Genomic DNA, 14,532 nt, shown 5'->3' on the forward strand with positions numbered 1-14,532 from the left:
GCCCGGGCCGGCGCGCCGCCAGCACTTTTATACCGGCCCCTCCCGCCCGCTCGGACACGCCTCCTTCCCTTCCGGAGCCCCGGGGACGCCAGACGCGGCGGGGCGCTGGGCGCGGGGCGGGGGGGGCCGGGAGGGCGGCCGGAGCGCGGCCAAAGCCCCCGAAGTTGAACAAATCGGGCCAAGCGCGTCCCTTCGCTCGGGCGCCGGGGGTGAAGCTCCTGCAGCCGCGTGCGGGGCGCGGCGAGTCCCCGCTCGGCCTCGGAGCTCCGCCTGGGCTCACCTGGCACCGCCCGGGGACAGGCGCGCGCCCGCTGGGCTGGGCGCTCCCCGGACCCTGAGGCCGCAGGAGCTCACTGGGCGCCTACCAAACAGCTCACCCCGCCCCTCCCCGGTGGGCGGGGGGGGGTGCTCAAGGGGGTCTATAGTTAGGCCATTGTCTCGTTCCCCCTTTTTTTTTTTAAACATTTTAGTGAATGAATGAATGTTCATCATTAAAAAAACGTTGACTCGGGGTTAAGTTTTGCTAAGGAAGATGCTATTTTCAGAATGGTTTACTGCTTCTTCAGAAATTACCGTCGAAACGGAAGGCATGGTTTATTAAACGTGCAGGTCGACAGCAGCAAATGTTCGAAAGGTGTTATTTGTTAGAGAAATCGGGAAGATAATGCAAAAACAGTGATGACACTTAACACCATTATGGGATGCTCTTAATTACATACCAGGTGCCATGCAAAGGACTATTTCCTAGAGTATCTTGTTAAATCTTTTCCTCAAACCTATTGTACAGATCCTATCATTTTTATTCCCATTTTACGGATGATGAAGCAGAGGCTTAGATCAATTTTCCCGAACCACAGCTAGTAAATGGTACAGTCTGATTTGAATCCAGAGCCCTCTGGCTACATAATCTTAAAAAATACTTAAAACAAGTATTTTATTGTCTCTCCAAAACCCTTCTATATATGTTCTTATAACTGGAGACCATTAAAAAGAATTGTATTAATTTTTTTAAAAAAATATTAACCAGATATAACATCAATAATTTTTTGGAACAATAGTAACGTATAAATTTAGGAATTATTTTTTTTAATGAGAGTAGGATTCCAAATCTGCATTAATTAGTGCAGTGTGCCTTTGTTAAAAAATATATATGTCAGACTTACAACCGTAAGAGAACAAGAAACTAGGTAATATTTGAGGCTCCCTGTGTTAGTTCTCTATGGCTGTTATAACAAATAACCACAAACATAATGGCTTAAAACAACACAAATGTATTATCTTACATTTGGAGGTAAGTCCAAGATGGATTTCACTAGGCTAAGTGTTGGCAGTGCTGCATTCCTTCTATAAAGAAGCTCTAGGGGAGAATTCCTTGTCTTGTCTTGCCTTTTTCAGCTTCTAGAAGCTATCCACATTCTTTGGCTCATGGCCTCCTTCATCTTCAAAGTTGGTAAAGGTGAGTTGAGTTCTCCTATTAAACCACTCTGACTTTCCCTCCTCTCTCTCCCTCTTCTACTTCTAAGGTCCTTGTGGTTATATTACACCCACTTAGATAATCCAGGAAACTGCCTATTTTAAAGTTAGCTGATTAACAATATTAACTCTATCTGCAATCATAGTTCCCCTTTGCCATGTAATATAACATATTCACAGGTCCAAGAAATAGGATGTTGACATCTTGGGGGGGGTTCATTATTCTGTCTACCACATTCACTTAATAGTAAACATGTTTGGGACTTGGAAATGTGGACTTGATAGGACACTGTGCGTCCTTCAGCAAGTGTTTTGCTCCATGTGACTGGAACTCCCAATTGGAAGACTATTTCCCTGTCTATAGTTATGAACATAATAAATTATGAACAAATGAGAAAAAGGATCACAAGAAAAGTTTGCAGTATTAAACGATTGTTTTTACTTTCAATCAGAATGGTACTGCAAACTATTTTAAGCAATAGTGGAAAGAAGCCTGAAAACAAAAGTATGACAGTATTGGTAAATCATTTAATTAATAACTCCTCCCTGGTAATCCCAATTTAAACCAACCCTTAGGGATAATTTTGCTATGCCAAAGTCTTCCAAACACTTACATATATATATTATGCATAAGGGATTTACACTTCTAAAATGTATTACTATACTCTGATAGAAAGGGAAATGAGTATGAGAGGGGTTGTTTCTGATTCTGCTGCAGGCTCTAGGAGCTTGCCTCCAAGCATGGGTATAGCAGTATGATATGCATAGCTGTAAAGGTTCCCAGGATGATTTTAGGTGGTACACAGATCAATTTTTTTTTTGTTTTATCAAATGAGCATAAATTAAATATATATATTTAAATGTATACATATATAATATGCATATATATATCACATCAAACAGATGATTCCAAGTTGTTTCTTAGAAAAAAATTAAAAGGTCAATTTAAAGACAGTTTAATGTAGAATGTTTTGTTTTGTTTTGTTTTATTGGAGTTCAATTTGCCAACATATAGCATAACACCCAGGGCTCATCCCATCAAGTGCCCCCCTCAGTGCCTGTCACCCAGTCACCCCCACCCCCTGCCCACCTCCCTTTCCACTACCCCTTGTTCGTTTCCCAGAGTTAGGAGTCTCTCCTGTTCTGTCTCTCTTTCTGATATTTCCCACTCATTTTTTCTCCTTTCTCCTTTATCCCCTTTCACTCTTTTTTATATTCCCCAAATGAATGAGACCATATACTGTTTGTCCTTCTCCAATTGACTTATTTCACTCAGCATAATACCCTCCAGTTCCATCCACGTCGAAGCAAATGGTGGGTATGTGTCGTTTCTAATGGCTGAGTAATATTCCATTGTATACATAGACCACAGCTTCTTTATCCATCATCTTTCGATGGACACCGAGGCTCCTTCCACAGTTTGGCTATTGTGGACATTGCTGCTATAAACATCGGGGTGCAGGTGTCCCGGCATTTCACTGCACCTGTATTTTTGGGGTAAATCCCCAGAAGTGCAATTGCTGGGTAATGTATAATATTAAATAAATAATAATAAGTACTAAGGGAAGGTGTATATGACAAAAATCATGAAGTTGGTAGAATTACAAAAACTTGGCAAACAGGGACACCTGGATGGCTCAGCGGTTGAGCATCTGCTTTTGGCCCAGGGCATGATCCTGGAGTCCTGGGATAGAGTCCCACATCGGGCTCCCTGCATGGAGCCTGCTTGTCTCTCTGCCTGTGTCTCTGCCACTCTCTCTCCGTCTTTCACGGAAAAAAACAAAAACAAAAACAAAAAACAACTTGGCAAACATCAATCTAACTATACTAATTTTATGAAACTAATAGGAACAAAGACTAATAAATTAGGCCAGGTTTAAAGAAACCAGGGGGTGAACCTCTCAGACATTCAGGTCAATCTCTTTTTACTCAACTAAGTCATCTCAGAACTCAATGTATTCATCTTCTATTGTGTACTCTCACCCTCTCTCTCCCCCTTCCTCCCTCCTTCCCTTCTTTCCCCTCTCAATTGTCTCTTCCTCCTACCTGCACAACTCAATGGCTCTAGCTACATTTAAATCATCACTGACTTTCATAACTTTATCTTTTGTTTCCTTCATATTGGTGCAGTACAGTTTTGCTGTATAATCATGTTATTTGACATCAAGAGAATAAAAAAGCAGGTATCAAAGAGATTAGAAAGAGCTAGGGATCCCTGGGTGGCGCAGCGGTTTGGCGCCTGCCTTTGGCCCAAGGCGCGATCCTGGAGACCCAGGATCGAATCCCACGTCGGGCTCCTGGTGCGTGGAGCCTGCTTCTCCCTCTGCCTATGTCTCTGCCTCTCTCTCTCTCTCTCTCTCTCTCTCTCTGTGACTATCATAAATAATAAATAAAAATTAAAAAAAAAAAAAAAGCTAGTATGCAATTCACAGATTCTCCAGCAAGCTGATGGGGAGGTCAAAAGTGGGTCAGAAAGACTGAGATTTCCCTTTCGGGCAGGCCTTTGGGGGAGACACAGGCTGTATCCAGTGCCTCAGCAGAAGGAAACCAGGAGCTACTAACAAGTGAACAAGCCGCAGGGCTGTGCCCCAACTGGCTAGGAGGCATGGGGAATGTTTTCTTATAGAAATAGTAGGCTCCCATTATAGGGTTCAGGGAGTTCAACATTTGGTACATTTGGAAGAATGTCTCTCCATGATAATCTTGTCTTCACTTGCATTCTTTCAATGCTACTTTGTCCATCATGCTGTTTTTTGATTAATGGTTGGAAACAGTTTATGTTTTTTAGTTTAATGTTTTTGTTAAGAGATAGGTTTAATTCAGTAAAGTCTTGTAAGTCTTGTCTCATGAATGTGAAACACTTCTTGTTCCCTCACCATTTGGTGACCGCCCTGTGTTAGACACACGTGTCGTTTTCACTACCTTTCTTTTAAAAAAAGGCACCCCCAAACTGAAACTGTTATTGTCTGACCAGGCCAGACCAGAGGCTTGCCATCCACTCCCACCGTTGTGGGAGATAGAAATGGAGTACGAAGCAGTTTTTGATGATGTAACTTCCCCTGCTGAAAACTCTTTGGTACCTTGTCATTGCTCTTGGGATAAAGAAATAATTACTTTAGCAAAGGCTTCACAGCTTCCCGGGTCTGGCCCCTTGCTGCCTCTCCAAAGTCAATTCATGTTGTGTTCCCCTGCTCAGACAAGGGCCTTCTTTCTGTTTCTCATAATTCCTTCCCATTTCAGAGTCTCTGCAGATCTCCTTCCTTTTGCCTCCACTTATACTGCTTTGGTCAACCCTTTTCTCTTTGCCTAGTAAATATCTTCTCATCCTCCCATTAGATTTCAACTCAATATTCTCTATATTCTCTTCCTTAGGCAGGCTTTCTCTAACCTCTGATTCAGTCAGCTCCCCTCTTATTATAAACTCAAGTATGAATTCCTTCTCTTGTGTGGTACTTGCAAAGCAGCTGCAGTTTAACATTTGTCTGTGTGATTATTTGATTAAAGTCACTGACTATGACTGTCCTCACTCATTATTTTATCTTCAATGTCAAGTCCAGTGAGCAGAACTGGACTCTGTTCAGTAAATCTCTTAATACTCTTCTAATTAAGTTACTGATGCCAGACATGAGGCAGGGATTGTGCTAGGCCCTTAAGCTTATACTATGTCCCTAACTTCTCACAACCATCATGTAAGGGAGATAATTTTTCTATTTGAGAAATAAGGAAACTGAGAACCAACAAGATAAAGTGGTTTCTTACAGGTCCTTCAAATAGTACGTAGAAAAAGCATTGCTCCAATCCAGGCATATGGACTATGGTAAGCATTTATTATCTGCCAAGCACACTTTCCTATTCTTCTCTATCAGCAGTCCTGCTTCCTTCCAGTAGAATTCACAGTGGATTCCATGTCTTTCAGGAGGGACTGTAATTCACAAGGTTCTGTTTCTCCCCCTCTGCAGCCCCACTTTAGAGGTAGGTTTAGGATCCAGGGCTGTCCAATCCCCTGACCTGTGAGGTAGGGTTACATGACCTAAAGTGGACCAGTCAGAATCCACTGTGGGACTTATCTGCTAAAGTTCATTGGAAAGATTACCTCTTTCCTGTGGAGTTGCCAAACTACAAAAATGTGAAACTTCTTTTATCCTTATAGGTGTGTAATTTTACCAGCCTGAAAAATGATGGAAAACATCAGTTTATGGAGTATTCTTTGAATAATCTATATTTTCTAGTATTCAGGGAATAGCATTAAACCCATTTGTTTCGTTCATTTTTTTCTTGGTTATGGAAAAAAAGATTAGCAAATATTGCCAAAGATACCAAATACTTAAATTATTGGTAACTGGCCTTTTTTCCTTTATGTTGTGGCTAAAAATCAATCATAGGCCCAGTTTCAAAATCGTCAGTAAATAACTAAATTCCTGAAAAGAGGTGAATCTGGATAATACCAAATCAGGGATTATTTAAAAAAATTTTTTTTAATTTTTATTTATTTATGATAGTCACACACAGAGAGAGAGAGAGGCAGAGACATAGGCAGAGGGAGAAACAGGCTCCATGCACCGGGAGCCTGCCGTGGGATTCGATCCCGGGTCTCCAGGATTGCACCCTAGGCCAAAGGCAGGCGCTAAACCCCTGCGCCACCCAGGGTTCCCGATTATTTTAAATGTTACTTAAACTCTTTTGGGGAAATTCTAGAAATGTTCATAATATTAACTTAGAATGTTCTATTTAGTGTTATCAAAAAATACTGCTCACATATCAAATGGAGTTTCATTGACAACAGAATTAGTGTTTCATGGTGATAATTTTAATACAGATAGATCATTATACTCTAGATCTACCAAATAATCAAGAAGATATTAGCCATTGTGACCCAAAGAAAAAGTGGTATTATCAAGGAATTCTAAAGGAATAAGCTTATCTCAAGATTCTAGTAGGAATATGAGAGAAAAATCCAATGGATCTTTGAGAAGGAATTTACTGGCATATTTAAAATTATTAGTTTAATTTTATAGAAATAATTCATATCATATATTCATCAATCTGACAAATATGTTTAATACCTCCAGATGACTAATACTTTCCTTTAAAACATATTATCCATTTCCATCATTCACTGCCCTACTTCAGTCTCATGAATCTTACTTAAACTATTTTAGCAGATCCACCAATGGTCCTCTTGTCTGGTCTTTTTTTATTCCAGTCCATTTCAACTTCACTGCCAACATTTCAGTAGCATCTGTAAAAATCTAGTCATACCACCTCACTGCCTATAAATGTATTTTGATTCTCAGGACCTGGAGAATGAAATCCAAACTTCCTCATAATTTGGCTACAATATTTATAGCTCCCTAGATTCATTTACTGTACCAGCCACTTCTGTTTAACTAGCCATACTGGACTTCTTAACATCTTCTCTTTGACACCTTTGTTCCCATGTTCACATTGTTCTTTTAGCATGCAGTAACTTTTTCTCTATTTTCTGCCTGAAATCTCCTTTTCATCATTCAAATCCTAGTTCAAATAACACTTCCTCTTTGAAGCAGTGTCTGTTCATTCTTTATAACCTTAATTAGGTTTATAATTAATGAGAAAATTAATTTGTAATACATGAGTACTCACTCAGTGAAGGAGAAAAGGATATTGTTCAAAATGTGATGAGTAAAAGAATAAAGTGAGCTGTGGGAATTTGATGGGAACATTCTAGAGAGAGAATACGAAATACTGCTTGATAAAAGTTAACTATGTTTTCATGTCATTACATCTGCTAAGTTTAACAAATATTTTTTGACTCTATTTTCTAATGGAAGAGGTATAATTATTTGAATTAACTTATATAAACATTTTGCTTGTCTTCTAATCCTTGTAGATTTCAAAAACTTATGTCATGAACATAGTTTTTAAAACTAGAAGATAATTTTCATAAATGTAATTTATGTAGTTAATCTACCGGTGAAGAAACTGGGGCCAGAGAGGGCTAATTCACATCTGGAGAATTCACATCTCCAGAACTGACTCATGAAACATTAGTCCAGAAGCACCACCTCTAAGGAATCAAGATCAAAGAACAACTATTCCACTCTTGTTTTTTAGTAAACAGTGATTTATTATTAATAAGAAAATGATTTAAAGATTATTCAGAGAAGGATTTCTAAAGAAGAAAAGTTGAAATTGATTTTCTAAATGATATGTATATTCTGAGAATATCCTTCTCTATAGTCTGTATTCCCAGAATATAAGACACTGTTGAAATCTAAAATATATATTTTAGGTGCTCAAATACCATGTTACAAATTTTATATATTTTACCAGAGGCCCCTCTTCTCCATGACATTTTGAAAAGATATCATCCAGTTGTACATCTTTGCATAATTTTCCTTGTTATGACTTTCACGTGTGTCTCATAACTTTTGTGTGTATTTTTAAAAAATATTTTATTTATTTATTCATGAGAGACACAGAGAGAGAGAGGCAGAGACACAGGCAGAGGGAGAAGCAGGCTCATGCAGGAAGCCTGATGTGTGACTCAATCCCGGGACTCCAGGATCACCCTGGGCCAAAGGCAGGCACTAAACCGCTGAGCCACCCAGGTATCCCCACTTTCATGTGTATGATATTAATTTGTTAGTGTTTTTGGCAGTGATGTTACCCTCTTCAGTTATCTGTCTTTAAAAGAGATTTGTGGCTCCAACTGCAGCAATGTTATTTTCTACATTCTTCTTTTGAAATATGTGTTCTCTAATGAATCACTTAAATGAGAAGTTTCTAGAGCATGGCTTATTCCCTAATTGACAAGTTAGTTCTGTACAACTTTTGAATGGCGCTGAAATAAAGAGTGTAGAGACATGGATAAATATACTACTTTATAAAGCTCTATGACAAGATATTATGCAACTCCCCTGGTTATCTTTTTCTATAAAAATTATACACAGGGAATATCAGAGAAGCTGTCACATATTTGGAATTTTTCTTTCTTTTTTAGGCGAGTGTCTTTAGGTGATAAGAGAATGGGTTTGCCATCAAGGTGGCTAGTCAGCAGATAACTCTACTATTGTGGATTCCACAGTCTGAAATAAGCATTGTAGATACTTTTTTTAAAATTTTTTTTAGTGGATATGCAACTTAATTAGACAAGTAGCAGATTTTTCATGTCTCTCTCAGCGTCATCAGACCACTTATCAAATTTGGATAAAAGACATTTGTTCACAATGTACCTCATTGTTGGGCAGCCCCAGTGGCGCAGCAGTTTAGCGCCGCCTGCAGCCCGAGGCGTGGTCCTGGAGACCCGGGATCGAGTCCCACGTCGGGCTCCCTGCATGGTGCCTGCTTCTCCCTCTGCCTGTGTCTCTGCCTCTCTCTTTCTAGCTGTATCTCTATGAATAAATAAAATCTAAAAAAAAAAAAAAATGTACCTCATTGTCTGTTTTCCCTCAGCTAGAAACTGTTTGCAATGACCCCATCTTTAGAGGTTATGGGGATCTTGACCAGTTTTCAACCTATTCTCTAGAGGCCTTGAGGAAAGAGAGGTCTTTCAGAATCTAGACATCCAACTTTAAAATGGCTACTAAACTCTGGACTTTGTCATCACTAGCCACATACACTAGCCACATCACTAGCCACATACACGAGCCACCGAGCCACCGTCACCTACCTTCCACTTTTTTATTGTTTCCATTCAGGGCTGACATTCCATGCTATGAAGGCTCCTATGGTATCTGAGATACCACCTTTCTTATTCTAAAGACCACATTCCAGGTGAGACAGTACATAAGAGTAAGGGTATTGTTACCATAACAATTAATTTTTAAATATATACTTTCTTTTTCACTTATAAAGAATGCATGCTTAAATTGGACTGTTTATTGCTGTGATATCTTTCATTTATCTTAAAATATGTAGGATAGTATTGTGTGTGTGTGATTTAATTGAAGGTATATCCCCCAGGTGCTCTAAGGGTTCTATTCAGGAATTTCAGTTTAGGGCTAGCCAGTTAGCTGTCTAACTAGAAGTTCCCTGCTCTAGAGGGTACTAATGCCACTACTTTTTTAAAAAAATCCATATCTGTATCATATAAACTTACTTTACGTATATATGTTGGAAATATGTTAGGAGTAAGAATGTTAGATATCACTCATAAATAGCATACTATATTGCAAAATAATTTTTTAAAGCAGGACAATGGTTGCTTGGGCAGGACAATGGCAGGACACCATTCATGTATGAAAGGCTCATTAGTAAAATTAAAGCTTAGGATATATAGATTGGATAAAATTGTTCTGGAGGCATAGACAGGAATAGGGTATAATAATACAAAGAAGTTAGCTTTTGGCAGTAGAAATGACACTCAAGGCTTGAGCCACAAAGAGACTGATTCCAGTCACTGGTGTGGGAGGATTTCTAACGATGTATTTGTCTTTAGTAAATATTTCACGCAAGATGTTAATGAGAGCACTTAACTATACAAAAAGCTGGGACTTTATCAAGCTTTAAAGAAATGTTGTATGACCTGTCTATATATCAGCATACCGGTCTCTATGTGTTACAGAATTTGGTCTGTGATTTGTTTTCAATATGATCCGGAGGCCACAAAATATACCACAAATAACCTAAAAGTTGTGCATAAGAAATTGACTTGAAGTGAGTTCATAATTGTTTATGGAGCACTCATCCAATGCTGAGTACTTTGCATATATTATTTCATCTTTATAGTAATCTACACAGTACTCCTTGCAATACTCCTAACACAACTATTACTTTCTGGTTTTGGTAAACCATCTATATATAGGGTGTTGCTAAGCATTGCCATTACTTGGATAAAGAAAAGCAAGATAATCGAATGCACCTATGAGGTGGGTATAATTATGTTGTTTTACAGATTAGGAAATTAAGCTGCAGGGAGTTAAGTGACTACTGAAGGTCACAGAGCTAGACCAATCTTGGATTTAACTTGTGCTAAAAATCTAAAAATCCATCCTTCTAATCATGATGTTTTAACTGCATCCTTGAATGTTTCTTGTTATATAGAAGAATTTATGGTCTAAGAAGTGAGTTAAGTATTTCTGATAATACAGTATTTACATTGTAGAGTTTTTTTGTGTAGTCAAAAGGTAGAAAATAACTTGTCAAGTCCTGGGGCAACCTGGGTAGCTGTCAGGACTATAGGATAATCAGACACCTTTCAAAGGAGTACTCTCAGCATGGAAAATGTCCTTAAGGACTCTGATTCAAATGACTGATTTCATGACAATGAGGGACTCTGAAAGCCGAACAAGGTTCTTTTATGTAGAGCAAAGGAAATAGGCTAGCATTGAATCTTTACAGAGCAAACACTGGAAGCTGAAGATTATCTGTGCTGATTTTTACCCTAATCCCCAGTTATTGGGTTTCTGGTTACCTGACCTTAGTATAGCTTGTACAATATCATCTCTGTAACCTTTGTGTTTCTCGGTTTATCTTGATCAACTATCAGTGCAAAGTGAGAAGCTGCCTTTCATCTGGTTTCCAATGGTGCTAACTAGAAAAGGAGAAACTAAAAAGTTTGCATTGAGCAGAAATAAAGTAGTCAAGGTATTAAAGCACCTGACGGTAAATCTAAAGAAGGAATTTGAAGAAGGAAGGTTTCCTAGGGAGAAAGTTCACTAAAGAATATTGGCACCATAGGACATTGCGAACAAAGAGGGTTAACTAAAATCTTGATTTGCAGTGGTACAAGTGGTACAAAGTTTTCCTATCTGAACCTCAATAAAGAGTTTTTGTCAATTCATCCTTATGCTGAAGCTGTGCTCCTAAATCTAATGTATCAAAGATCTGGCATCATTAAGGAAGATAATTCTAAGAACTCTTAGCAATATAAGCAAAGCTGGCAAAAAAAAAAAAATAGAAGTGTAATACTACATAAGCTTTCCTCTCTGGAAAGAAAATAGGACAGGTTTGACTTTTGGAGACCATCTAAATCAGGTAGAGGAGCTGAAAGAGGCTTTGTAGCCAAGGAGGGAGAAGAAAGTGAACAAGGGAGCTGTAAAACACAAAATGATTTATTTATACCTGTTTACTAGATGAAAAGAAGAGGCATATTTTACTTATCTAATGTGCTTTTTTTTTTCTTTTAGTGAAAAGAACATTAACTTCAGTAAACAGACCTGGGTTTATTTATTTTTTTGTAAAGATTTTATTCATTCATTCATAAGAGACACAGAGAGGGAGGCAGAGACATCAGCAGAGGGAGAAGCAGGCTCCCTGCAGGGAGACTGATGTGGGGCTTGATCCCAGGACCTTGGGATCACTACCTGAGCCAAAGGCAGATGCTCAACCACTGAGCCACCCAGGTGCCCCAGACCTGGGTTTAAAGCCTGGTTTCACCATTTTCCACTTGGGAAATTTAGAGCAGATTCTTTAACCTCTCCAAGTCTCGGTTTTCCCAGAAGTTAAATGGAACTTCCAGTATCTGTCTCCCATCAGTGCTGGAGTCTCTGTCACTAACCTTCTGTTTTTGACTTTGGGCAACTCACCCTCCTGAGCATTAGAAGCTCCATCTTTAAAATGGGAATAATTATGCCTCTGGCTCCAGTTGGGGAGTTTTACCCTGCACACATGGACCAAACATACAGGACTGATGCTCTTGGTGGCTTTTGTTCCATCAAACCAGAATAATAATGACTACCTAGTAGTGGCACTTTAAATTAGACACTAATGTATTTCAGATCCTTAGTTTATGTTAGCCAGGTGATAGATGGTGCATAATACGCATGCAGTAAATATTAGAATTACATTATTAAATTCACACAAGATCTATAGGTGGCATTGGCTTACTCAGTACTTGCTTTCATAGAAAAAAAATACATGCCATAATAGACAACATACAAAAGTTTCTCATATTTAAATTGTGTTCTCCTTTTTTTCCCAAAGTATAATCATATCCTCTTAGAGAAGGACACACATACATCATACTCCTTAGTGTCCAGAAAAGAAGGCTGAGATCCAGAGAAATTTAGCGATATTTACCAGAGATGATATGACTTTAGGGAGTCAGGCTTGGATTCTGGATTCCTGAATTCCATCCTAGTGATCTCCTCACTACACTTATTCTCTCTGTTCTATGGGTCTGGCACACCTTTCTAGAAATCCCGTTATGGTAAACTGTAAGAGCAAGAAAAAAAAATAGGCTTTCATTTTATGACTTCATGATATGTTGATATCCTTGGCTTATTGTTTCACTTTTTTAAATGTAAAAAAAAAGATAATGAATTCTCTGTAACATTTAGAGAGGAACAGAGAGAACACACTTTTGCTAAATTGAGTGGATTCGTGCCACTATCAATTTTGATCCTTGACCTGATTTCAGACCCTTGAAAGTTGAAAATTAGCAAAATGTTTTTCCATTTTTCCGAAAAAAAGATTGAAGCTTTTAGATCACAAATCAAAATCATCAACTTTAAATAGCTAAGGAAAAATATTTTGATCAAAAAAATATTGGAATATCAACAGTTACTTTTCTTTGAAACATGTCTGCTTATAGCAGCACATGGTTACTAAGTACATATTTAAAAGCATTGGGTTTAAAAAAAATAAAATATAAAAAAATAAAAGCATTGGGTTTATAAGAATCAAGACTAAACTTCGTTTGATTCCTTAATGTAATTTTGTCCAGCTAAATACTTTACTACTTGATAATGTTTTTCTTTGCATTAGTAGAATACTTATAGAAAGAATCAGAAATATAAAGCAACAGTAAATGTAATATACTATTTTAGTTCAGTCCAACCTGCAATAATTTAATTCAACCTATAATACTTATAAAGAGTCTACTCTCTAGAGCATAATGCTAGCCCTAAGATAACTAACATCTTTGAGGAATTCAATGTCTGAGCTTTATGATAATAAAAGCATAGAGTTACTTTTACTGATCTCTTGCATGCATCGGCCACTCCACCAAGAGTTTAGCACATGTATTCCTATTTAATACCCCCAACAACATCCTCTGGAAATATATTAACCCCATTTAATAGGTAAGGAACAGTGGCTTAGACTATAGAATATATCCAGGGACACACAGCACATAAATGGTTTTATTCACATAATTCATATATTAACACAAAAACGCAGACACAAACCAGCTTACTTAACAGAAGTAGACACAAACACAACTTTAAAAAAAAAAAACTGAATATATTTTTCCTTCTTTAACTGAAGCAAAGGTGTTTGCTGTTACTGGTGTTTCTCCTGCCAGCTTATGTTTAAATGACTATGTGATAGCAGCAGCATCATTGTACAGAAAGGGCAATGCATTTATAATCACAGAAGAGTGCAAAATCCTTTTATGGCTATTAACTCCAGTCTTACTCTGGCCCTAATACTGCGCTCTGTTCACTTTTTAGGGTAAATTATAACCAAAATGATATTTAAATTTTAAGTTGACTTTGTAATAAAACTTCTCCTCTTAAACCATATTTTTGTTTTTCCTAGGGAATCGTGGTAACACCATGCTTTGAATATACTCAACTGTCTTTTATAAAAGGATCCCAAACACACAAGACTGGAGAACTTCAGACACCAGTGCATGAGGGGCAAAAGTGTAGGAGGGAAACTCAGAAAAACATGAAGTTTTAAAAAGAATAGACTCCCCCAGTCCTTGCTCCCGTTTACTTTAGTTTTCAGATAGAAAACTCTTGATAGAAAATTTGGAAAAATAGGGACGCCTGGGTGGCTCAGTGGTTTAGCGCCTGCCTTTGGCTCAGGTAGTGATCCCCGGGTCCTGGGATCAAGTCCCACATCAGGCTCCTCGCAAAGAGCCTGCTTATGTCTCTGCCTATGTCTTTCTCTCTCTCTCTCTCTGTGCCTCTCATGAATAAGTAAATAAAATCTTTAAAAAATTAGAAAAATAGAGATATCTAACTCGAAATAGTAGATTGAGCGACTATTGGTTTATTAGGCTGCCATAACAAAGTACCACTGATTAGGTGACTGAAACAAGAGAAATTCATTTGCACACAGTTCTGGAGGCTGGAAGAGTTGGCTGCTTCTGTGACTTCTTGGCCTGCGGATGGCTGCCCACTTGCCGCG

Source organism: Canis lupus, chromosome 15 (assembly GCF_011100685.1).
Source record: "Canis lupus familiaris isolate Mischka breed German Shepherd chromosome 15, alternate assembly UU_Cfam_GSD_1.0, whole genome shotgun sequence".
NCBI classification, from domain to species: Eukaryota; Metazoa; Chordata; class Mammalia; order Carnivora; family Canidae; genus Canis; species Canis lupus.